The sequence below is a fragment of the Empidonax traillii genome, unplaced genomic scaffold (assembly GCF_003031625.1).
Source record: "Empidonax traillii isolate 1590-97213 ecotype Southwest subspecies unplaced genomic scaffold, ASM303162v1 scaffold195:size1760703, whole genome shotgun sequence".
NCBI lineage: Eukaryota > Metazoa > Chordata > Aves > Passeriformes > Tyrannidae > Empidonax > Empidonax traillii.
In genome coordinates, this window is record NW_020955388.1 from 859,395 (window position 1) to 883,182 (window position 23,788).

Sequence of the window (23,788 nt, forward strand, 5' to 3'; positions counted from 1 at the left end):
AGACTGTTCCTGTAATTCAAATGAGTTGTTAGTTTTGATGGTAAAAATGTCTATTTCTTCACTTACAGGTGTCTAGTTACTTGAAGCATCACACACTTTTTCTTCCACAAGACATTTTTACCTAGGCCTCAGTCCAACTTTTGAGCATAAGAATAAGAGAGGAAATAAATCATTGGTTTTGTTCATTTAAGCTAGAATCAGAGAGATCCTATGAAGCTTCATAAAATATCCAGATTTTTTTTTGCTTCATTGTGAACTAGGGAAAGAAGATTTAATCTAACCTTACAACACCAAATCTAGCATTTTATTTTTACATACATTTTATTTTTTACATTATTTTACTGCAGTACCAACCAGTAAAATAACTATGTGGATGCTGTACAGAACCTTAAAACAAGGTTAAATTGGCCAATGACAGTCTTGGTTTTGAAGCAAAAAGGATGCGCTCAAACTAATGGTTAGACACATTGCAAACCATACTCCTTTCAGAACTCTGCCCTGCAACTTAAGGGTACGTTTGCTATTTGTGCCTTGCATTTTTCCTGCACAAGGACAAAAAGCTAAAAAAAGGTTTAAGAAAGCAACATGATAAATTTAGTAATTTAAAGTCAAGGAATCCTGCCTTTCTTCTAACAGAATTAGCAGTTTTCTTTCACATCTGTAAAGGTAATACTAATAGTCTTTTGCATACACCCACATCTCCCCAGATGTCTAGTTAATTCATGTTCATCTAAAAGTTTGCATTAGAAACCAAGATGCCTCTCATAATAGCTCAGAGTTCTAAAAAAAAAAAAAAAAAAAAAAAAAGGTTGTTCTGCACTGTGATGAGAGGCCAGATGGCACCCTGTCGTTTCTCCTCTCTCATTTTGGCAGCTGTATGAAGATGCAGTATGACACATTCTTTTAGAAACATGTGAAAGGGTTTAGGAGATTACTAGTCCCCCACATCTGGTCCTTACCACCTCTTTTCCCACTGTGGAAAGGCTGCTGCCTTTCTGAACTGTCTGTGCAGGTGCTCCCTAACCTTCTTCTGTCAGAGAAACCTCTCTATTGCAAATTATTTTAAACAGACACAGAATGGACATAATTTAAACTGAGCTAGGTCACAGGACTCCTACAAGGTCTGGCACAGCAGCGGTAAAGAACAGCTGAGGGTCACCTTTTAACTCGCCTCCATTCCAACCATAACAGCCTGTGTAAGCACGGACTGTGCTTACAACTACACACTCACCCAACACCTGCAGGATATGAAGGGAATCAAGCCAAGGCGAAAGGAAAAGCAGTGTTGTTGTTAAAGGTTTTTCTGAAATGAATAGGTAAGATACGTCAGCAGATATGTTTCCCCAGACAAGCTGGATAGGTGGCAGAACAAATCCTTCTGTTTCTGATGCCAAAGTAGAATCAGTTGCCATCCTGAGACAGGAGATAGATTTGGATTTCCTCTGTATGGAACATTCCAAAACAAAATCCAACCTTGCTTTTCCTAAAAGAAATGCTTCAGCTTGACAGACATTACTGTCAAACACAGAGTCAAAGCATTAAAAAGAAAAAAAAAAAACAACAACTATTTCAAGACCATGAAAAACATTTTAAGAATATGAATAAAAATTCATCCATTGTGCTGAAAAAGCCTCAAGAAGATATTAAAAGTCTAATAAATCAAATTATGTATCTAAACATTTTAGTTACAATGAGATCATAGATACAGAAATATTTTAAGCCTTACTTGCAGGTCAAAAATACAATCAATTTTATAAGGAATAAAGTTGCAGAATGCTGTTCTGAAAGTATATACGAACTATTACTTTCAAAGGTAGCAAGAACCGCTGGAAGTGGTAATCGTTTTTTTTCACCAGCAAGTACTATTGAAGAATAGCTTTAATGTGGAGTGAATAAAACAGATGATCTTTATTCATCCAGAGCTCCCAAAGACCTACCAGTACAGAATCATTTTCTGTACCCCAAAGCTGTTTCAGAGAAATAAGAACTGATATTACCTCTCTGGGTCCTGCTAATGAGCATCATGAATACATCTCATGGGAGCTCAGGTAAGAGAGTAACTACAATCTTAATTTCTGCTCTAAACTGAAATACATAAAATAGAAAAATCAAGGGAAGTTCCAAAATTAAAAGTGTGAAAAAAGACTTAACACAGACAAACATGTCTCAGTTGAGCTGTGCTTAGGTGTAACACAGTTATATTGTGTTTGAGAGGTTTTTTCTACAGGATTGAGAGGTTTTTTCTACAGGATTAAATCTGGATATTTTAAACAGGAATCTAATGTTTATTCTCATATACAATTTAATTTCCGTATCTTGGCAGCAGTGCCTCTTCTTAATATTAAAATAGAGTTGATGACAAAAGAGATGGACTTCATTTGGATTTCTTTTGGCTAGTGCTAGAAGGTAGTTTCCACAATTTCAAGATAGAGGATATCTGTATGAAAATTTAGGAACAAAAGGTCAGAGCAGCTTACCGCAATAGGAAAAACACTTGAAATCCTAACTTAAGAGTAGCAGCAGGTTCAAACAGGCAGTGATACTATCTGGCTTACACATCATGGTTTATTAAAAAGATTTAGAAAGTCTAATTTAGGTTTCCATTGTTTACGCCAAGTTTATTTTTTTCACTCTAATACTAAATTAAAATAAGCTGATGAACATAACTTTGCTTTTCAGGTGTCAGTGCTATTCTACACATTTGCAATTCAGAATCTTTCATAGGTTTTTTGAGGTGGTTGGTTTTTATTTGGGGAAGTTTTTTGTTTTTTTATGGAAGTTTTTGTGTTGTTTCTGTTCTGTGGGAGTTTTTTAAAGACATGTAAAAAATATTACAAATGGACTTTGCAGAGCTGTAACAGGGACTAGTGCTTTTAGCACCAAACATCCAAGATTGTCTTCTGAAGCTACTGAGTCAACTTGCTGATCAACTTGGATTTGGAACTGCTGCAAGAATTCTAATAGATTCTAATAACATTAAAACGACATAGCCTGATCCACTGGAACTGTAAAATATTGTTGCATTGCAGACTTGGCAAGTGACCTAGGACTGAATCCCTCGTTTACCCACCCATTTCTATTTAATAAATTACATGCTCCTCCATGACATTTCTTTGGGCCAGGAGAAACATCTAGCCTGCCACAACAAGCAGCTCTGGAAGAATTACAAGCATCATCAAGTGACAACGTATCTGTAATTCACAGCTCTCAGAAATCAGGTCAATATCACTGCCTAATGTAAGTCAGGCAACTGCTCACACTCTTTGCAACAAACAAACAAGGAACTTATATAAATATAATTTTTGCCAGAGCTGAAAATAGAAGGGAAGCCTTTCACACATCAAAGCCAGCCCTCAAGCAAGGAGTTGGACATTTTGTTCCCCAAGCTATCCCATTTCTGAAGAGCAGAATGCTTTTTGCTCCCAGTACTGGGAGGAGACACCAAGATTCTTCACAGTACAAAATATATATTATCAGGGTATATTTAACATTTTGCTTCAGGGACCAATAAAGGAGATGCTTTCTTTTCTGCCTGCGTGAATTTAGTACGTGTCATGGTTGGGATAAAGGTTCTGTTCCCTGACAACCAGGGAGTGGTTCTAAGTATGTACAGGAAAACAAAGTCTTGACACTTCCTTGAAAGTTCTTTGAAATGCCTCAGAGAAGAAAACAAAGAGAGAAAAAATAGCATCCTGGACAAAGAATTATTCTGTTCAAGGCTAAACAAATATTTAACGGACAGGGCACCTCCTCCTGCCCTTCCACCCAGTCTACTGTCGTAGGGGGAATTCTCTTTTCCATAAAATGGTTTAAGAGGGCCATCAGATTTGAGCACCTGATTTAAACTGAATACAATCCTCTCAGCTGTGCAATACCATAGCATTGTGTGATAGGAAGTTCTGAATCCTGCTTCCCCACCATCCTCTATCCAGCCCCCCAATACTCATTTAGCTAAGGGAGTCAGAACAGCATGGTGCAGGTTGTGAGAGACATCACAGAGCTCAGGAATGCAGGGTCAGACAGAAGACAGGCACAACTATTTGGAAGGAAGGATGCACCGCTTGTGAGCTCAAACAAATTCTGTGCTATTTTTATAGTAAGTAAGGGAAAGAATAATTCCAAAAAAGCATGTATTTATCTTTAAAAAGAAAAAAACTACATCCCTCCCTTTCACAGCATTACCTCATTCCAGTACTGTCACCCAAACTGACAGGACTTATCAGTTAATAACATTTTATGATTTACTTTCACATTTAAAATCACACACTATACCAAGATAACGTGAGCTAAACTACCAAGATAATATTAGCATAAAGCAATTCAATACCCTGTATCTCTGCCACAGCAGTTGGCTACACCTCTGCGTATAATGTTACACATTTTATTCCCTTGGAAATACATGCGTAAGCTGCCTTCAAGTCTGGCACGTAGAAAAAGAATGAAACGCTAATTTCTACACTTCACAATGTATATATATGGAGCCAGGCAGCAATAGCTCAAAAGCTGTACCTGAACAAAAACATATGTCCAACTTACTCATAGAGTAAGAGTCTTCCTGGGGCACATCCATTCTCTTACCCTCACCTTCACACATTGCACTGATATGTCGGAAGGAAGAAAACTGCATGTACCCATTTAGACTTCCTGCAGGAGCAGGTGTAAGAGTAACCAGCACTACAGGCTTCCAACTACATGCAATGCTAAAAGGGGTGACGGGAGAAGCCTTGTGTCCTGCATTTTTAATTCACTGTTAACTGAGTGCCCAGACTGAATATCCAAAACTAGCTGTCACAGATACAAACCAGTCAACTTCAGCAGGTACACTGTAGTTACAACAAGAGTCTTTGACTTCTAAAAACTCTGATTTGTCTAAGAAATCTTATAATGAATATGTAGGAGAGTAAAAGTTTGTTGGTTTGCTTTTTTCTCAAAATGGTCAAAAAGCACATGTAATATTGATTTCAATGACATCAACAAGCATGCAGAGCCTCTAATTTCAAAAACACCTCAAAACACCTCAAAAACACAGGCATACATAATCTTTCCCACAAGAAAGGATTTTGTTCCTTCCTTTTGTAGCCCTCAACCAAATTCAGAGAAGGATGAGTTGTCTGCTTCCTGATTATCACAACCTGAGGAAAAATACCGAAAGCCAGTAGTTCTTAATAGAATGGCACATTTTACACTCCCACAATGGCTTCTGGAAAGTCTGTGACATCCACAACTTCAGCTTTTTCATATCCAAGTTGTCTGCAACACATGGACAATATAAAATTAAGACCTGGTAACTCCAGGAGTGCTATTAACTTGATAAAATCCAGATTTAAAGTGAAAAGCCAGTTGGATATTTCAAAGTCCAAACTGTAAAATAACTGAGAGGCTTACCTATCAAAGCCACCTAACCACAATAAGCCCACAAGCAATCCAGATACGTCATGAAGTAATAAGCAATTTCCGCCCCAGGAGAAGAGCACTATGCCAACACTTCACATACGAGAATTGACTGTTCCCAAATGTTGGTAAGTATAATTAACCTTCATAACCCTGTCTTTGGCCTTGAACATTAAAGCTGAATTCATCTTGAAAACCAATTAAAATGCTAAGCAGTCTATCTACTCTGGGACTGGAGAATAGCATACTGCATTCAATCAAAAAACAAAGCATAGCACAATCTTTAGTGACTCCTTAGACACCTTCAAGGATCTGTTAGCTGTTTCAGTAAAAATCGTAATTCATAAATAAATCACATTTTAAAAAGAACTGAAAAATTCTTCAATTCTTCACAAAGATCCCAAAACACCTAAGGTTTACAAAGGCAAAACTGTAGATTTAACAGAAAAAAAAACAGGTATAGAAATGAAGGATAAAGATGAGCTAGGTGGGCTATGAAGTTTGATTTTGTCTTCTCACGCTTACCTTTAACAACAGATATTAATCGTACGGTACAGTTCACGTTCACAGAGCTTAGCTCGATTCTCTCTAGTAAGTATCTCTTCATTCATTCTGCCTTTTAGACTGGCTACTGACAAGGAAATAAAATTTATGCCATCCAACCTGCTTTTTCCATGGCTGCAATTTTTAAATCAGTAGAACAACTGGACAGGCAGAATAACCTGGAATTCTCATTTTTCTTTCAAACTTCTTTCCTAGATGGTAGTTACTTCCTCTTAAAAAAAAATAAATCATGCCTACTTGCCATGAAACTCAGATGCATGTGAATCTCTGATGATCAGGTTTCTTTTCAACCCCTTGGTTTTGCTGCAGCTGGGGCAACCCCTATATTACTCTATTCCAGACCGCTGAATAACGAAGGGAATGGAAGACTATAGTCACACTCCTTAATATCAAAGGGAACAGAAGACTAGAGTAAACATAGGCCCAGTGACTTTCAGAGTATCCAGACTCTGAACAAGAGCTATTCTGCATGACAAATGCAGTCACAGGTGCAGACCAAAAGCACTCTCTAGGTTTGCTTAAAAGTAAATTATTACCATGCCTGGTTTCCAAAATTTTCCATTTGATGTTGAAATTCATATTATACTCAAAGATTTTAAGCCAAGTATGAAATTCTGCTCTTTTAAGGACAATGCAATTTTTCTAAGTTGTTCAGGTACAGGAGGCTGTCGCATCATAACAACAGAAAAAAAATATCTGTATCTCTCTGTACTTTCTTGTTGCATCTATGCCTTCATATTAATCATCATTATTAGTGTTTAGCGTCAGAACAAATAAAGTCATGCCTTTTTTTCCCAGTTAACACACTAGGTAGAAACATTACTTTTTCAGCAGAAGGAAAAGCAGGTAAAGTGATTTCTGATTCTTTAATGATTCTGAGCCAATGAGCACAATTTTATATTTGTGACTCAGTTCTAACATCAGAATTTTGTTTCCAATAATATACATGTTATATCTTAGTATACCTTCATTCACTACTGGAGTTCAGAGTGGTGTTAATTATTTTTTTTCCATTTTTAAAATTTATTTTCAAATATATACAATATACCTGCTCAACAAGCATTTGTTTGGGTATATAAACAATCTTGAATTAGCTCTTCATTTCGAAAACAGACCCTTTATAAGGTGGCTAAAAGTCAGAATCATCTCCATGTTCAGTTAAGGCATATTGCAAGCCTTGTAACTTCCAAGGAGTTCTCTTGTTTGCTGTTCAGTTACAGTGCTGTAGATGGCAGCATTTCACAAAGCTTACCTCCCTGCCTTAATCTGGGGCAAGGACTGCAATACAGAAAATATTGAATATTATTGAAATATGCTGTAAGGGTGCTGCAAGAATCTTCAGTTCAGGCACTTCCAGAACTTATCATACATGGTAAGAAAGTATGCAAGATGCATTAATTTGAAAAACAATTTTCTCAGCCGACTAAAGAAATAGTAATAAATAATGCCAGTTAAAAAATTTTAAGGTGAGATCATCCTTAAAACAGAGATTCACAATAAACTGTTCCTGCGTATGGGATTTGAGCACACTCAAGACATTTCCTTTCAGCTGACCGAAATGAAATTAGGTTTTCTGTAGTAACCCTGAATTCCTGACTAGAAAGTGCTGCTCTAGTGTAGGTGGGTACACCTGGACCCTCTGAACTTCCAATTGACCTGAAATTGGGGCACTTTCCAGAAAATAATGGCCTGCACAGCAAACATCTCAGTTTCACAATAAAAGATGGTGAAACACCCAAAACTGTCAGCAACACAGTTTCCATGTAGAACCTCCCAGAAGCAGACACTTTTGTCTTGAAGTTGACTGTCCACATCATGAGAAATACAGCAGGAGCTTCACAAGAAGGAACTGCTGCTCTCTCCTGGAAACAAAAGTCACATGAATCCAAGTATATATTGCCTTGACCCGTAATTCCATTTCTTCCTAGAATTTTAACTGGAGTTGACAAAAGCAAAGTGCTAAAACTCTTAGAGGTTCTGCTGCACACCAGAAACAGACTGAATCAAGAGCAAACTATGCAAATCCCATGCCACCATCGTGGTGGGTTCACATTATTTCATAATGGGTAGAAAAATGGCACAATCATTACCAAGTCAGAAGCTTTAGGAACCACCTCCCCAGCAATTTCAATGCTCCCCCAGGTTAAAGCCTCCTCCTAGCTGTCAGCCTCATTATGCATCTCCAGCAAAGTACAAACACACAAGCTCTCAGGACACAGAGCATGCAAGCGTCTCTTTGTAATGCTCACAGATCAGAATTCATAAGAGATTCATTTCCATTCCCTATGAGGAAGGGTAGCCTGCTAAAGATCAAAATTACTTTCTTTACCACACAGCAAAATATTTGCTGGCAAGTAGAAAATGCATGAGATAGCAGAAACAGTTATGAAGGAGGAGCAGAAGCCAAGACACAATAATATGTCATCTTCATTAACTCTGCAAACAAAGTCCAAGGATGTAATGGAGAGGAGACTGATACCACTGCATTCCACCAGATCTGATATCAGCAGTAGGGCTCCTTCAAGTGTTGCTCCTAGGAAATAAATTTATGCTGGTAACAACCTCCCTGGACACAGTTCTGGGAGGAGTGGAGTGTTACTATTTTTGCTTGTACAGCTTATGCTTGCAGCAATTTGAGGAGGGAGGAGACACTTGCTGACATAAGCACCTGCACTGCAGCTTCTCCCACACTGTTACAATAGCACGATCTTTGCAAGTTAAGCAGCAAAGATTGCCGTGCATAGGACTTAAAATTTCACAACTGCAAAATATGCATGCATCATGCAAGCTTACATCAGGGAACACCTGTATTTCCCTCCAGAGAAAGTAAAGCAAAGAACAAAAACATAGAAGAATGCTACTAGGTTTCTGAGTTGCTAAAACAGGTAGGACAGCAGCAAAGAAGGAAAAACAAATATGCTACTATATCCTTAAGTGGAAGAAGAGAGCTAAACATGTGGGGCTAAAGATAAAACTATTATGGACATGGAATAAAGCTGGGATGGAAAAAAGACATTTAGAAGTGTCAATTATAACCAAAGCAGTTAATGACACAGAACTATCATCCAAAAGATGGCTACAGCAGGACAAACCCAAAAATGTATTTTTTTAAATAAATCTTTTTTTTTTTTTTTTTTAAATGCAAAACAAATTTCAAATGAACATGGCCCTGTAACAGTGTGCTGCCTAAGGCCCCCAGAACTTAAGGGGGCTTTCCTTAAGTACTGAGGGCAACAGTAACATTGTCTCACATGAAGAGGACAGATTACAAGTGAAGTTGGAAAACTGTACCTACTACAACTGGGAAGTGGTAACAGAAAAGCCCCATTATTTCTTCTCTCCTCCTTCAAGACACAACTCTTGGGACCCTTGACACCAGAAAAGGGGGTGAGGATTCAGTAAGACCTTCAGATTGCAAATTAAAACCCCAAAAACATGCACACACCTTCCTTTACTCAGGTCTTTTTCGAAGTCTTCACCAACACGAAATTTGTTTAGAAATTACTTTTCCTATTCTACAGTTTCCCTTGTCTGGGCTGCCCTGCTGCAGAACACAGAGTGCAAGATGCAGAAGGTCAGCTCTAGCAAGTTACAAGTCATAAAAACACCAGCTACTTGCAGACAAAACAAAAACAAACAACAAAAACACAAACCCCCACCACATTCCTCTTTTCCTTCCCTCTACCCAAGAGTTTACAGACAGAGGTGCAAATTCAAACATCATCTGCCTATCAAGGCACTAAACCATACTCAGAAACGCATTCTACAAGCCAAGTACTCACTTCTGTAACACTTTTCCCAACATCTTAAAACCAAATGAATCTCAACAGATGCTACTCATCTGGCAAGAAAGACAACTCAAACTTCTTAAGTCTGCATTTTTACGATAGAAACATCCGCTAAACAAGCAGTTTATGTTTTAATCACCTACAAGAAACTAACAGTGAAGGAAAAAAAAACAAAATAAACACCAAACTGTTTAAATGAAATTGTTTGTTAACATTGGAAACTTAAGCATTTTTAAAAACCCACAGAAATAGCTACAAAATGCCTATAATGAATCACAGTCCAAACTTATGTTCAATACCACAGACATGTTTCAGCTATCATTTCTGGACGCTGTACCCTGAGAGTAACATCATGTCTCTGTCACTCTGGTTTCCTCTTCCCCTACCATGCCTGCCGGCACAAATGCTTTTGTACATAACAAATTCACAAAAGGTCAACTGCCAGCCAATATTCTGTATACAGAATTAAAAGCAAAAAAATTAAAACTCATTGTCTTTAGTTCTTAAGAACAACACACAATCAATTTACCCTTAACACACTTTTTTTAAGATGCAACAAGCCTCAGCTTCCTGAAGTTTAAAATTAAAACCAAAAGCGTCAGTTGCTTGAAAAGCCTGAGCCTGCTGTTACTACACAGCAATACCACAGTGTTACAGAAGAATTACTGGTCTCTTCTACAAAAACCAGACTAAGCCATGCAGTAATCTAATTTTTCTGCTGGATCTTCATCAGACTGATGCATAAGTTCTGATGAAGAAGACAGGAAGATATAATTTTTAACTGTTCACAGTATGAGAAGTGTCATACCGAGAAGTATTTCAGAGGCGTAATGAATTCTTGTAGCTGTAATAAGAGGAAGGAGGAGTCCACAAATTATTATGCAGAATAATTAAAGAATGGAGTTCAGCAATAAATCCATGTAAGGCAACAAAGAACTACAATGCAGGAAGGCAGAGCAATGTAGGCAGAGCAAGATCTGCAATACATTTGTCTGAGATTCCTATTGGCAAATATTTAATCTATATAGCATGTAAAGGTAAGTAATTTCTCCTCTCCTTAAATGAAAGGCTACAGGTGATACTTGAAAGCACTCACAGACTACAGGAACTGAAACAGTACAGTTGAATGTTGACTTTTACCTTATTCTTATTCATGCCCCAATTCCATCTATGCTGTTTATATGGCAACTGTTAAAATGGAGGTTATTTCAGTATATTTACATTAAGAGATAACACAAGTCCTGTTCACAAGTGGGTTATATTTACAAAAACAATCTGTCAATCAGAGAGAAAAGTAGCTTAAGCAAAAAACAACCAGTTTTCTTCATTTCATAAAGAGGGATGAAATAAATAGTTAAAAAAAAAAAAAGGGGGTATTTAAGTTCTTTTCTGGTCAATTAGTAACAAAAAATAAATATTTATACTCAATAAATGGTACAACATGCAGTCACTGATTTGTTATGCTTGAAAATAACCACCAGATCTTTAATGTTTTTGACATAAATCAAGCTCTGTATAGGAAGAAGGTAGAAATGAACAATAAGATATACAAGGACAAATTTTTAAAGTTTCACTGAATACAAATATTGTTTATAACCCAAAAACACTGGGAAAGTACTAAAGCTTGTTTTAATTGAACAGGAATGTGTCTGTGAACAGCAAGGTGGTACAGTTTGTAACATGTGATCTGACAGTGACCAGAGCAGAGATATCCAAATTTAAAAAGAAAACAAAGTAAACCACCAAAAGCCAAGCCCTCTGATGCCACAGGCCTCCTTTCCTTACACTGGTTCTTAGCTTATATAGAAATAAAGTATGTTTCCCTGCTCCAAGCTGAGCATATGACACTGAAAGAAACTGATTATTAAGCTTCAAAGAAAATATTCTTGTTAATGAACAGAGAGGAATGTTGAGCACTGTTCTTTGAAGCACTGACAGTAAGCGAGTGTAGTTAATATTTAATTAAAGTAGCTGACATGGTACAGACCTATCTGAACACTCTCTCAGGTTTATTTTTCACCATTTTCCCTCATTTTATAGGGTAGCTCATTGATCTCTATTCTGTGTTCTACCTTGATTAGCATGTACAAGCTTTCTGCTAGGTGCTTCTTTGCCTTAGTAGACTTGCTTTTTTTAATCAAAGGAGAACTCTTTTCATCAAGGTAGAACATTCGTTCTTGTTGAAGATTTCAAAATTATGTCTTAGAACCTCTCTTTATACTCAATAATTTTGTGCACCATTTAAACAGATGTAATCCTCACTTCTGAAGAGGAGGTGTCTCAGCTCAGTGGGTTAGAACATGGTGCCAATAACATCACAGTTGTGGGTTCGATCCCTATATGGGCCATTCACTTAAGAGCTGGACTCGATGATCCTTGTGAGTCCCTTCCACCCAGAGTATTCTGTGATTCAGCTTACAAATATCACAAGCCTTCAGTCCATTCTTTCCCCTGATGATTTTCTATCCCAGGTATTTTAATGTAGCTGTTTGCATTAAGGTTTATCCTGACCCTTTTCAAGGCAGCACAGTTTAGTGACAGTTAAGTATAACTACAATCCTATCTGCAAGCTACAGTCAAGGCACTGTTTGTAAAAACAGCAAGCAGTAAATCTCTATAGGCAGGTTAGTGCGGGGTCCTTAGTTCTGCGTACAAAACAAGAGTCAAACATCAGCCTGTTGGCTTCTCTCTACAATCACTAGGAGTACGTTTTAATTACCGATGAGATTTTTCATTTGCTAACAAAAGAAACACTACAAAATTGTAATTTCAGTACAGGAAATATGTGCTATTACATGAATCTTTCAGCCTCTGACAGATCATAAAAGACAGCCCAGCAAGATCTTTAGTGTTAGAATTCCAACTTTTCATGTATTGTGCAGACCCAATTTAGAGTTGGATTTTTTTTTAAATACACTAATTGAAGTAAGAATATACCTTCAAAATCTACAATTTGCATCATACAGATTAATCAAAGTTGCTTTACTTACCCATACAAAAAGTTTCATTTCTCTAAAGGAGACTGCAAATAATGAAGTCATTTTATATTATATACATAATTTTATAATACATAACTTATACATTTACATTTACACATTTAAATTTATATAACCTACATGTTATATTATTAAATAATATTTATTAGTATATAAACAGTGAGGTAAAAATAAATTAAGGGCTCCAGGTCACAGCTACCCCAACTCTTGTGATAGCCTGAAGATCTACCTGAGAGCCCTGAACTGAGGATTGCCAGCTAGCAGTTCACAGGAGGTCATCTCCTTCCAGTGTATTACTAGAACACTTATTTTCAATGCAAATATATACGTGCAAACACACAAATTATGTTCTACAGGTTCAGCAAGTCCTTGCAATGAAGCAGATACCACAGGGGCACTGTGTGTATCACATACAGACAGCACACACTACTGTCTAAATAACACAAGCAGGCATATAGCTTCAGAAAAAACAAACAAAACAACCAAAAAACCAATCCCCTCCCCCAGCTAGTAGTCCTCCACAGTGTCTGAGCTATCTGGAGAGAATATAAGGCTATGAAAGCCACAGTTAGTCAGATGCTGCCTAGAGTTACAAGAAATGAGGCAGAAAATTCCCTGCAGCACTCTGACGGTGATTTTTGTAGGAGACCAAGCCAGGGGAAAGATGGAAGTATCCACCGAAATTGGAACGGGTAATGTAGCTGGAATTGCAGGACAAAGTAGACAGGTCGTTATCTCACAAGAGAAAACAGTAATCCAAATGCCTTTCCTTCAATAAAACTAACAAGAAGGAGGCCCTCACCATTCTACTTACACAGAAAAAATGGATGGGAGAGAAGCAAAAAGGCCACCTCAACATTAGCAGAGCAGATGCCGTTACGTTAGGAAAGTGATGGAAGTCGTCTTCACTCACAAAAGATACTCCTCCATTAGCGATGTGCACATTATATCCACCTTACGTATGTTAGGCATCAGCTACAAGAAGCGTGGCCAGATGTTCAGTCACACTAAGTTAACCCTATCTGTTACTTCAGGTAAGAATTTTAAGACTTCCTCAATCCTACTGCCCCTCTCCTCCATGTTACCATAATTTTCGTGACATTACCTTAATTGGAAAAGAGCATGATCAGAGACAAAAACCACAAGACAATACCACAGAGAACCACAGAGGATTGTAAAGTCTCCCCATAAGAAATGGAAAGAGCAGAGGAACAGACAACTCATTCAGAGAATTACCAATGGTCAAGCATCTGGAGAGCTGGAAAATACGCAAGTCTGAACACTACTATTATTGTTGCTGAAATTTCCTAATGTAAACCTTGTCTTTTGGCTCCCCCGCACAAGACCTAAATGACTCCTGATGCACAGACCTCTCTCTTTGCCTCCCAAAGGGGAAAGACAGCATTAATAACATAGCACTAACTTCTGCTGCAGCATAATCAGTTATTCAAGTGTACAGCTCATACTAGCAAAACTCAATGTTTTCCAAAATTATGCTGTCTGGCATACTATACTCAGGATAAATGTATGGTGGCTGTATAGTACGTATAATAGATCCAGTAAGATTAGTCAAAGCCAAATTTTCACTGCATTTACCCCCGTTTTACAGTGCAGAGTATTAATGAAGTTTAGCTGGTGTATAGTACCACCATGTGCCAATATTGTCCAGAAAGATAATGAGTAATTGACACCAAGTTGATGCCTATTTCTGGCACAAGTCTACAGAACTCTTCCCTTGCATTTTTAACTCCCAGTAACACTAGCTATTATTTGAAGTCTTCAACAAATAATTTTTAAGTTTTTTCTTTTATTTATTTAATTCTGTTTTGTCAGGGGTGGACCAGAAGAGGCCTACAGAGAGTGGAGAGAGATGCTTCAGCTTCCAGACAAAGCTATTTCCTCTAGACTTGAATTACACATATTCATGATTACTCAAGGACTGCTTGCTAAAAGGAGGAATAGCTGTGCCATTTCCAAGTCTTGTAATTTTTGTCATGTTAATATTTCAATTCTGGATCACTCTTATATTTCTGGGACTAGTATACTACAAAAAGCTAACACTTCCCTTAGTTAGCAACCTCATGTCTTCAGATAGTTTATTCCATATTTATACATAGACTATGCATCAATAAAATCAGTATCTTCCAAGTACTTAAAGTATATATCCTTTTTTAAAAGTTACTCAGTCTTTTTTGCAAAAAAAATCCAGTAAACTTGAGCATCCAGTAGTCCCTCAAAAAGTGCAGTACAGCAGCTTTCATGACGTATGGAAAAATAGGGCAACACTGGCATTAGTCATACAAGAGTATGTGATTTCTACAAAAAATAATTAAATTATACACCCACCTGTTTGGGGAAAAAGAGGTCCACTTTCTAAAGCACTTGGTTGACTTCACAGGTTCTCTTCACCTGGAAATGATCAAGCCTTGAAACAAGGCCTCCCTAGGCACTCAGACAGCCTTCACCCAGCACCACTCCTAGGGTTTACATTTAGTTTAGCTCCCAGTTGTAACCCTCTGGAGTTACTCTGCGTTCAGTCAAGCACACACAAAAATGCAGCTTCGTGTTAGGCAGCCATAGCCTAGGTGGCAACACAGGCAAGGAGTCTGTGGGGGAGCCCAGCTGGTTCTGGGCTCTCTGTAAACTGAGACATCGAAGATGGAACTTCTTACACCTGGCAGAGGGTTAACCACGGACAGTGGGGACTGTAACACAGAGTGGGTTTCCTGTTAGAGTGTTAACCTATTGTGTTAGGACATGTGGCTGTATGTCCACTCAAGAGTTGTTATGAAGTGGTAAACCAATGCTGTGTGTACATGTGCCACCCAGAACTGTATAAAGGTAGCTGTACTGTTGCAATAAAGCAAGCTGGTATCCTGAAACCCATGTCGCACCCCGCTTTGACCGCGACAAGAGTCGGCACTACTGCCAGGTTCATAGGAAGCACAAAGGTTATCTGTGCCTGCCCACAAAGTAGGAGATATACCAATGGTAAACTGCCTAAGAAAGAATAAATAAATGAATCCATCAAGCAGATGAGCTGCCTCATTTTCATACTACACATGTAAGGGTTGGGATAAGGGAGAAGAAAAAGCTAAGTGGTTCACTCTCGAGTCAGGCCCAAGTAGCACAGACTTCATCAAATGCATTAAGTCATAATACCTTTGTTTCAACTTAAACATTATCCATGCATTATGTAGTCAATTGCACTACTCTTAAAGAGACATCTAAACTGGCTCAGTTACACAAATAAACTTGCTCTTGTGATTGCTTTCCACTGGAAAAAATACTGAAAAAAATATCATGAGAACTCCGCTTACATCAAAAGCCTTAAAATAGAGCTCTTATGAGACAAAGGTAAAATTGTGGAAGGAAAGAGACTGGTGATCTTCTACAGCCACACTAAATATTTGGGTTTGGGCTGTTACATATTTAGAGTTTCAGACAAACTCTAGTACGTTTCAGTCCCTCTCAGACTAGTTCTCCAGTGACAAACAATGGTAAACCCACTCTCCTGGTACGGTATGATGCTGCTGGATGTGATTCCCACAGTTGCAAAACAACAAACTGCAGTTTATTCAGACTCAGTGGTTTAATGCCTAAACAATATCCTAGCTATCCCTTTTGTGTTAAAGAACAGTATCTGGTTTATGAAGCATAAAGCTTCACAAGTTGCACCAAAACCTCCACTGCAAATAAAGTGTCTCCTCCTTAGCAGCACTGGCATTCCACTGCACCAAGAACAGAACTCCTATGCCGCTCCTCTTCACCACCCATCCCCACGCACAGAGGAGCACGACGCAGCAGGTCCCTCAGGCAGCCACCTCTGAGACGAGTCTGGAAGGAACAGCTTGAGCAGGGGGTGAAAAATTTGTGGAGATTTATTTTGAAAGCTTCATATGGCTGTGAACATTATTTTTCCCTAGCTCCAGTCATACACTCCACAGTATTTACATCCCCTGCAGAAACAAACCATGCTATGGCCTGCTTCAAAGAAAAAAGAGTGGCCTATAAGCAGCTATTTACATCAGAACTAAGTGTGCAAGAATTAAAAAAAAAAAAGAAGCTATTTAGTACTTAAAAGGGCTTATATCTGTCACCGTGTATCCTCATACCAAGTGATCTTTCCTATTACATTGCAATTAGACAAGGGAAGCTAAGGTTTCAAGTTTTTTAATTCGGTGCCATTTAAGGAGTATCTAATCACAGATTTACAGCATCCTCACACTTCTTTTAAAAACCTGCAAGGACTGCAAGCCCATAAAATATGAATATATTAACTAAAAAATTAGGTCAATGTAATATTTAAGCAAACACCACCCATGTTACTTAGAAAAAGTATTCACTTTGCCCATAAAAGCATCCTTTCTACTACATGTCTTCAAAGTAATTAGAAAAAAAAAAAATCCACAAAATTTCAAGCAAAGGAACTTGCTGTGTACCTGGCCAAAAGTATTTCATGAATCTTAATAAGTCACATTTTGCCTTTAGAATAAATCCAGGAATCTTTTATAATTCATGAACTAGAAACCAACTGAATCTATAATTTACCACACAAATCTTGTATGAAGGGTATAATGCTCTTTAAATATCACCACCTAGTTCTAAATAATAAATTGTTTGCCTTAACTCTTCAAATCATCTGTAAGAAATATAACATCTAAAGAACATTTTTGAGGAAAAATATGCAATCTCTGAGATGTGGCCACGTGAGGTATTTAGAAAAAAAACCTGCTGCACATGAATCAAAGACAGGTTTGGAATGATGCTTATGCTACTTGAAGAGTCAAGGAAATAATTTATAGGTGTAATTCATTATGTTGGGGCAGAAGGAGAGGTGAAAAGCATACTTTAATTTATTAAGCCTTGGGAACGCTTTATCTTAGGAATAGATAAATAATGCCCAAGCCACAGTCAAGTACCCAACCTGGTTTACTAGACCACATGCTTACTACCAGCTTTAAACATGTGAATTCTAAAAAAAACCCACCTATTTTCTCATGTGTACTTCCTTAAATAACCAGAACCGTCAATCAAAAGAAGTCTCCTACAACACACATGCTTCCAGAAGCTGTGCAAGAACACTAAATTCAATAAAAATATTTTTTCACACGTTTAAATGACCAGTATTTCAGCAGCACTTCCAAGTCCAATCCTTTTCAAAAGCAACCCACTGGTATTTTGAACATACCATGGCTTCTGCTTGCAGGTAAGCAAAAGATAACTCTGGAACGAAACATGCTGGTTTTCCTTATCTCAACTGAATAGTCATATTAACAACTTCTGCAGTACTACAACACAAACACTGGGTGACGGGATTAATGCACTGGAAAATGTATGAACACACAGATAGCATATGAACTAGCTCAAGCTTCGATGCAATGAGGACACTTTCAAATGGACAAATGAATGCTTGAATGAAAAAAAAGAGTAAGATATACTCACATTCTGCTATTGTGTCAAAGTCACTGTAACCTTTAAGAATTTCCAGAGAGACAGATGTAATATTTTTAGTGGATGAATGATCAGTGCACAGAGGGAACATGCAGAGATAAAACCTCATATCCACAATTAAGAACGTGAAGAAAATGAGGTTTATTTATTCCTCTCCTAACACCAGAAGTCCAAGCTATTTCCTCAAAATTAAAATAACACTTCCCAAATGCCTCTTACCATCTGTCAAGCAGTTTTAGCTGTTCTCAAGAGGCTTCTTATGCTACTGTATGTTACATCTGCAACAGATTTTCTTCTTGTAGAGTACAGATGGAATAAAAAAAAAAAAAAAAATTGTTTTATAACAAATATAGCAAAATACTGCACCAGATTTCAACTGTGTACAATTCAGAACCAGTTACTCTGAATAAAACACTTCTAACATATCTGCTACTAATCAGTGGCCTATTAGGAGCACTGTTTCCCAAACTTCACGTGATCCATTTAGATGATTCAACACCGCACATAGGCCTTTATTTTAAAAGTCAGTGTCAGTCCTCAAAACATCAAGCTCCACCAAGTCTCTTTACTACAGTATGAAATTACAAAAATGAGACAAACCACCGGAAAAGCACGCAACTTGCTATTCCCACAAGGTGGGAATATTCCCACAAGTGTGTGTTTGAAGATAAAGCTACACAGAGCTGCTTCTACTGTGTCTAAACTGATTGACTTTCTTAAGCAGAGAAACCATCTCCTTTATCAGAAGCTAATTTACAAAAACATCTCTGAAACTATGCAGATTCTTCAAGTGTGTTCCAATTATTCCACAAGGCAGCAACAATATATCTCCCCTACTAATTATCAATACCATGAAGTAAGTATTTATTGTTCAAAGCTAGTGACTTATTTTTTATACTTTCTGGTTACAATGAAACCTTCTGAGATCTAGAAAACTTGCAAAAATCACACTTGTCTCAATATTTGTTCACGTGTTCTCAACAAAAGCAAGAGCTTTACAAACCCTTTACACTGCTCCAGCTTTTAACTTAAAACATGACTCTCCACTCTGTATTAGTGGGAGAACTGTAGGTGGCAGATGGAAGGAAGGAAACGATTGACAGGCTGAAGCTCAACAGAGAGGTTATCAACCCAAAACACAAGAGAACAGCAAAAGAAATCCCTCAAGCAAAATCCAGAAACAGTGCTCTAAAAAACACAAGACACAGAAATATTTTTTGTTACTGTGGGGTTTTGTGTTAAATGAGGGGTTTTGTTTGGTTTTTTTTAAACCAAAGCAAACAACCAAGACTGCCTATCACCTCTTCTATCTTAAAGGATATATATTTCTGAATTATATTAGCATCAACTACCTGTTATAATAAAAGTCAATTGTAAATATTGACTAAAAAATCAGAAAATATTAATTAATTCAACATCATTATGACCACCTAAGAATATGAAGGGGAAAAAACAGTAAAGACAGTTCACTCAGGAAAGAAACTAACGAATCACTTGACATTTAGAAGTGCTTTTTTTTTTTTACTTCCTCACCAATTCAATGAAATAGCCTAGGCGAAGAACTACGCCGCTTCACTTCCTGTAAAAACAGCAACTGCACAAATACCTGCCTCAAAAAGCTTTCTGTTACTGCTCCTCTCCTCTCCTCTCCAACAGTACATCTGCTGAAGAAGCAAGATCTTCATTAACAGCATAATGTATTATGAGCCACAGTTACCCAACCAAGATGTCCACATTACAGTTTGGGGAACAGTATCATCGACTTCTGTGTTTGTACTACTTCTGTCACATTGCACAGATTGAAGCAAAATCCACACTTGTTGGTAGTAAGACTGCTGTTTTCTACAGCTATGACTATTTCTTCACAAGGTTTTTTTCTGTCTTCCTTTACAATTCTCCATTTTGTTGAACAATAAAAACTGTGTTTAATCATAAATTTGAGTAATGCAGAGCTTGATGCATGTTCATGAAAAAGAAACCAAGAAACAAAACTAAAACAAACCCCATTGCTTGACCCACTGCAAAGTTTTAAGTATGTGACATCATGTAGTTTTTCACAAAAAATTATTTTCCGTTCTGAAACAGAGGACCAAGAGACTAACAGATAAGTTATCTGACAGCTTAGAGCAAGAGGAATTTCACAGCATTAGGAGGGTGAAGTGAGCAAAAACCCTTAGAAAATTCCTCTGCCATGATTCAGGAAACAGAATTTGTGGGAAATGCCGGGGGAGGGAGCGGGGGAAGGCGGGTAGTAAAACAGTAATCAGTGAAGAGATGAAAGCCTAATAACCGACTTGACACAGTTCATTAAAACTTGGCTGAGTGCTCCATGCAAAGATTACTGGATGGAGAGGAGGCTGGAAAACAGCTTCACAGAATACCAAGTATATATTTTCTTTACTAGGTAACTGCACAACAATTTCTTTGAAAGCATAACAGCAGACAAAAGAAAATGGTAAGTGCTGCATCACCTCAGACCCTTTTTGATCACTTCAACAGAATTTAAGAAAAGGCAATCTAAAAATGAGCAGTCTTCAGTAAACTTCCTTTCCCCGCAAATTACTTTCCAATAATTCCTGCATTTTATTTCCCTTTTGAGCAAAACCCTGAGATTATACAGCAAGCACTACTAAAAGAACAGGAGAACTCTGACTTTCTGTCCCAATTCAGTTCCCTGCTAAAAGTATACAAGTTCAACATTTTTTCCAGCAAATCAGAAAATCCCTCCTTATGTTGCAAGAGTTAACAAACTTTAACAAGCATTTATAGAACAGAGTTTGAAGTACCCTGGAAGTTTACACATGCAGCAGAAATATGAGCTGGATGGCCCTTTACTGAATAGTCAGTTTTTAACTAATTTGACAGAGCAGCCTGTTTAAAAGAGCTCTTTCCCTCACCCATGATTAAAGTAGAAAAAAAGATCTATTCATTGCTAGGTCTAAGCTGTATCAGCCTTGACAAATTCAGTTTACTTACAACATGATTTTTAGGGTCTTTTCCAAGCTAAACGACTACGTTCTTCACAACTCTACAACAATAAAAAAAAAAAAAAAAAAAGCCCACGAGTGACCACAATCACACATCTCTCTTTTCCCAACTAGTTTCAATTCTGAAGCAGATGCCTTAAACCAGCATCTGGAAAGGAGGGCTCTAACGCCAAGTTCTGGAAAGTTGTATAATCACAAACCAAATTACTTCAAAGTTCAGCAGTTTTGATTAAAACCTAGTACATGGCTAAAACAGCAAATTACCTCAAAAGTTTTCAGGGAACTCTAATACAAAACAGCACACAAAAAATTTCACCAGTCCCTTCTACAGCTACTTGATAACCAACAAATGCAATTATGTTCTTCTCTTCTTTTTTTCCATCGTTTAAAACCATAACTGTATCAACTCTCAATTCTCACTTGCTGACGAACAGACAAAGTGGGAAGCACCACTCCATACAAATTTCTGCTACTGTCCATTCACTATGGACTAACAACTCAGAATCAACTCCTGTCTCTTTAACGCCTCAAAAATGAGGTTGATAATTAACAAGCATCAGCAGGGTCACAAATGCATGAAAATTCAATGGATCAAATAGATTTATATTTCCTATGATTAAGTTGAAATGATTGAAGTTCTGAAAATTGCCAGGTGAAAACCAGTCGTTCTTAAAAGGTTTCCTGTCCTCAGTCCCAAAGAACTCTGTTTTGTTTGCACAGTAGCAGCAATCAAACTCGTCAGAAACATCTTCAGAGACACACTGAATTGATGGCTTTCCTCCTTTCAGAGAAGGAATTCTATAGCGCGTTGCTGTAACACACAATTTATGCAGACTCAAGCAAACGTCTGAAGCTCATCTGAACGATCTCCGAGTACGTTAAGCACAAACCCCCGTCCGACAGCAGGGGAACGCGCTCTTTCGGAAATGAGCCATTTAGAAGGCCTGCTAATAGAGTCACAAGCGCGGCTGGCAGCAAGGGACCAGGGACAGTAAAAGGGATCTAGGCTTCATTCCCCGCGGCATTGCTACGTTAGAAGATTGTTTCCCCAATGCGAGGGGAAGGCGGCCGCCGACAGTCAAAGGAGCTAAATGTTAACTGCATTCGGTACTTAGCGCGGCCGGTTTCCACCCGTGCCTGGGGGACCCCAGGGTGTCCCGGGGTGTCACCGCGGCAATCAGAACAGCCACGGATGGCGAGGCGGCCCCGCAGCCCCCGGCCGAGGTGCCCCCTCCACCAGAGCGCGGGGGTCCGACACCGACCCGGGCTGCCGCGCCCCGCTCAGCCTCCTCTGCGGGACCCGGTCCGGCCAGCGCCGAGCGTCCCGCAACACCCACCGCGGGCCCAGCACCGCCGGACACTCCGAGGGGCTCCCAGAGCCCCTCCCGCCCAGCGCCGGGGCGGCGACACACACGCCAGCTCCTCCTGCCACCGCCGGCAGCGCAGCGCCGACAGGGACAGGGGTGGCATTATGACACACCCCCAGCCCGACTCCCGTCCGCTGCCCCGGACCCGCCGCCACTCTCACCTCTGCCCGCAGCCGCGTCCGGCGGGAGGCGCGGAGGGGCAGCCGGACGGTGCGGGGTGGGAGGCGGCCAGGACCCCTCCCCGCCGCGGGCTCCGCCAGCCCCTCGCGGCACCAACCGCTCCTCCTCCTGCCGCCGCTCCTGCCCCGTCCCTGCTCCTGCCACTTCCACTGCCAGTGCCAGTGCCAGTGCCGCCGCCGCCGCCGCCGCCGCTCCTGCCCCGCCCGCGCGGCGCCGCCCGGTCGCCGCTTGATCCGCTCATCCGCCGCGGCAGGAGCGCGCGCGCAGGCGCGGCCGCAGCAGCCCCGCCCCGCGGCCCCGGGAGCGAGCGGGTCCCCCCGGCGGGGAGCGGAGGGCTGTGAGGGAGCCCCGCAGCGCACACGGGCAGTGCGGTGCTGCTCCCTTCCAGGCGGCGCTGTGCTTGCGAGTGGGAGCTCTGTGAGCGTGGTGTTAAGGAATAACATAGGCAGCCGAAAGGTAGTAACAATGGAAATAATATGCCATCTGAAGGATGCCCGTAAGTCAGCGAGAGACGTGGTCTCTCCCAGCATCCCAACAGGAACCCTGCATTGCTTTTTTTTTTTTTTTTTTTTTTTTCCCTTCCATTTTCTTTCATCTCAAAATGCGCCTTCTCAGAATCACAGAATCAGTTAGGTCAGAAAACACCTCTGAGATCATCGAGTCCAGCCCATGACCGAACCAGCCTATGACCACTACATTAACTACAGCATGGCACGAAGTGCCGTATCCACTCTTTCCACACCTCCAGGGACTGAATCTCCACCACCTCCCAGGGCAGCCCATTGCAATGTCTAATCACCCTTTCAGTGAAGAAATTCTTCCTGATGTCCAACCTACACCTCCCTTGATACAGCTTGGGTTTGTGTCCTTTCGTTCTGTTGCTGGTTGCCTGGGAGAAGAGGCCGACCCTCACCTGGGTACAACCTCCTTTCAGGTAGTTGTAGAGAGTGATAAGGTTACCCCTTGAGCCTCCTCCTCTCCAGCAGCCTCCTCTTCTCCTAGCAGTTTTAAATACATCCATGGTAAGAAGGTCCACCCATTGTGAGCAACTTACATCTGTT

The 23,788-nt window shown here is 39.5% G+C and overlaps 1 protein-coding gene across 2 annotated transcripts in view; it reads right to left on the minus strand.

Annotated features, from left to right (window-relative positions):
• The window catches only part of OSBPL8 (oxysterol binding protein like 8), an 86,845-nt gene extending 64,024 nt beyond the window's left edge, over nt 1-22,821 (minus strand). For both annotated transcript variants that reach the window (XM_027886801.1, XM_027886800.1), the window contains exon 1: nt 22,709-22,821. The gene's annotated coding sequence lies outside the window, so the exon portion shown is untranslated. The remainder of the gene's footprint in view (nt 1-22,708) is intronic.
• Between the last annotated feature and the right edge of the window lie 967 nt (nt 22,822-23,788).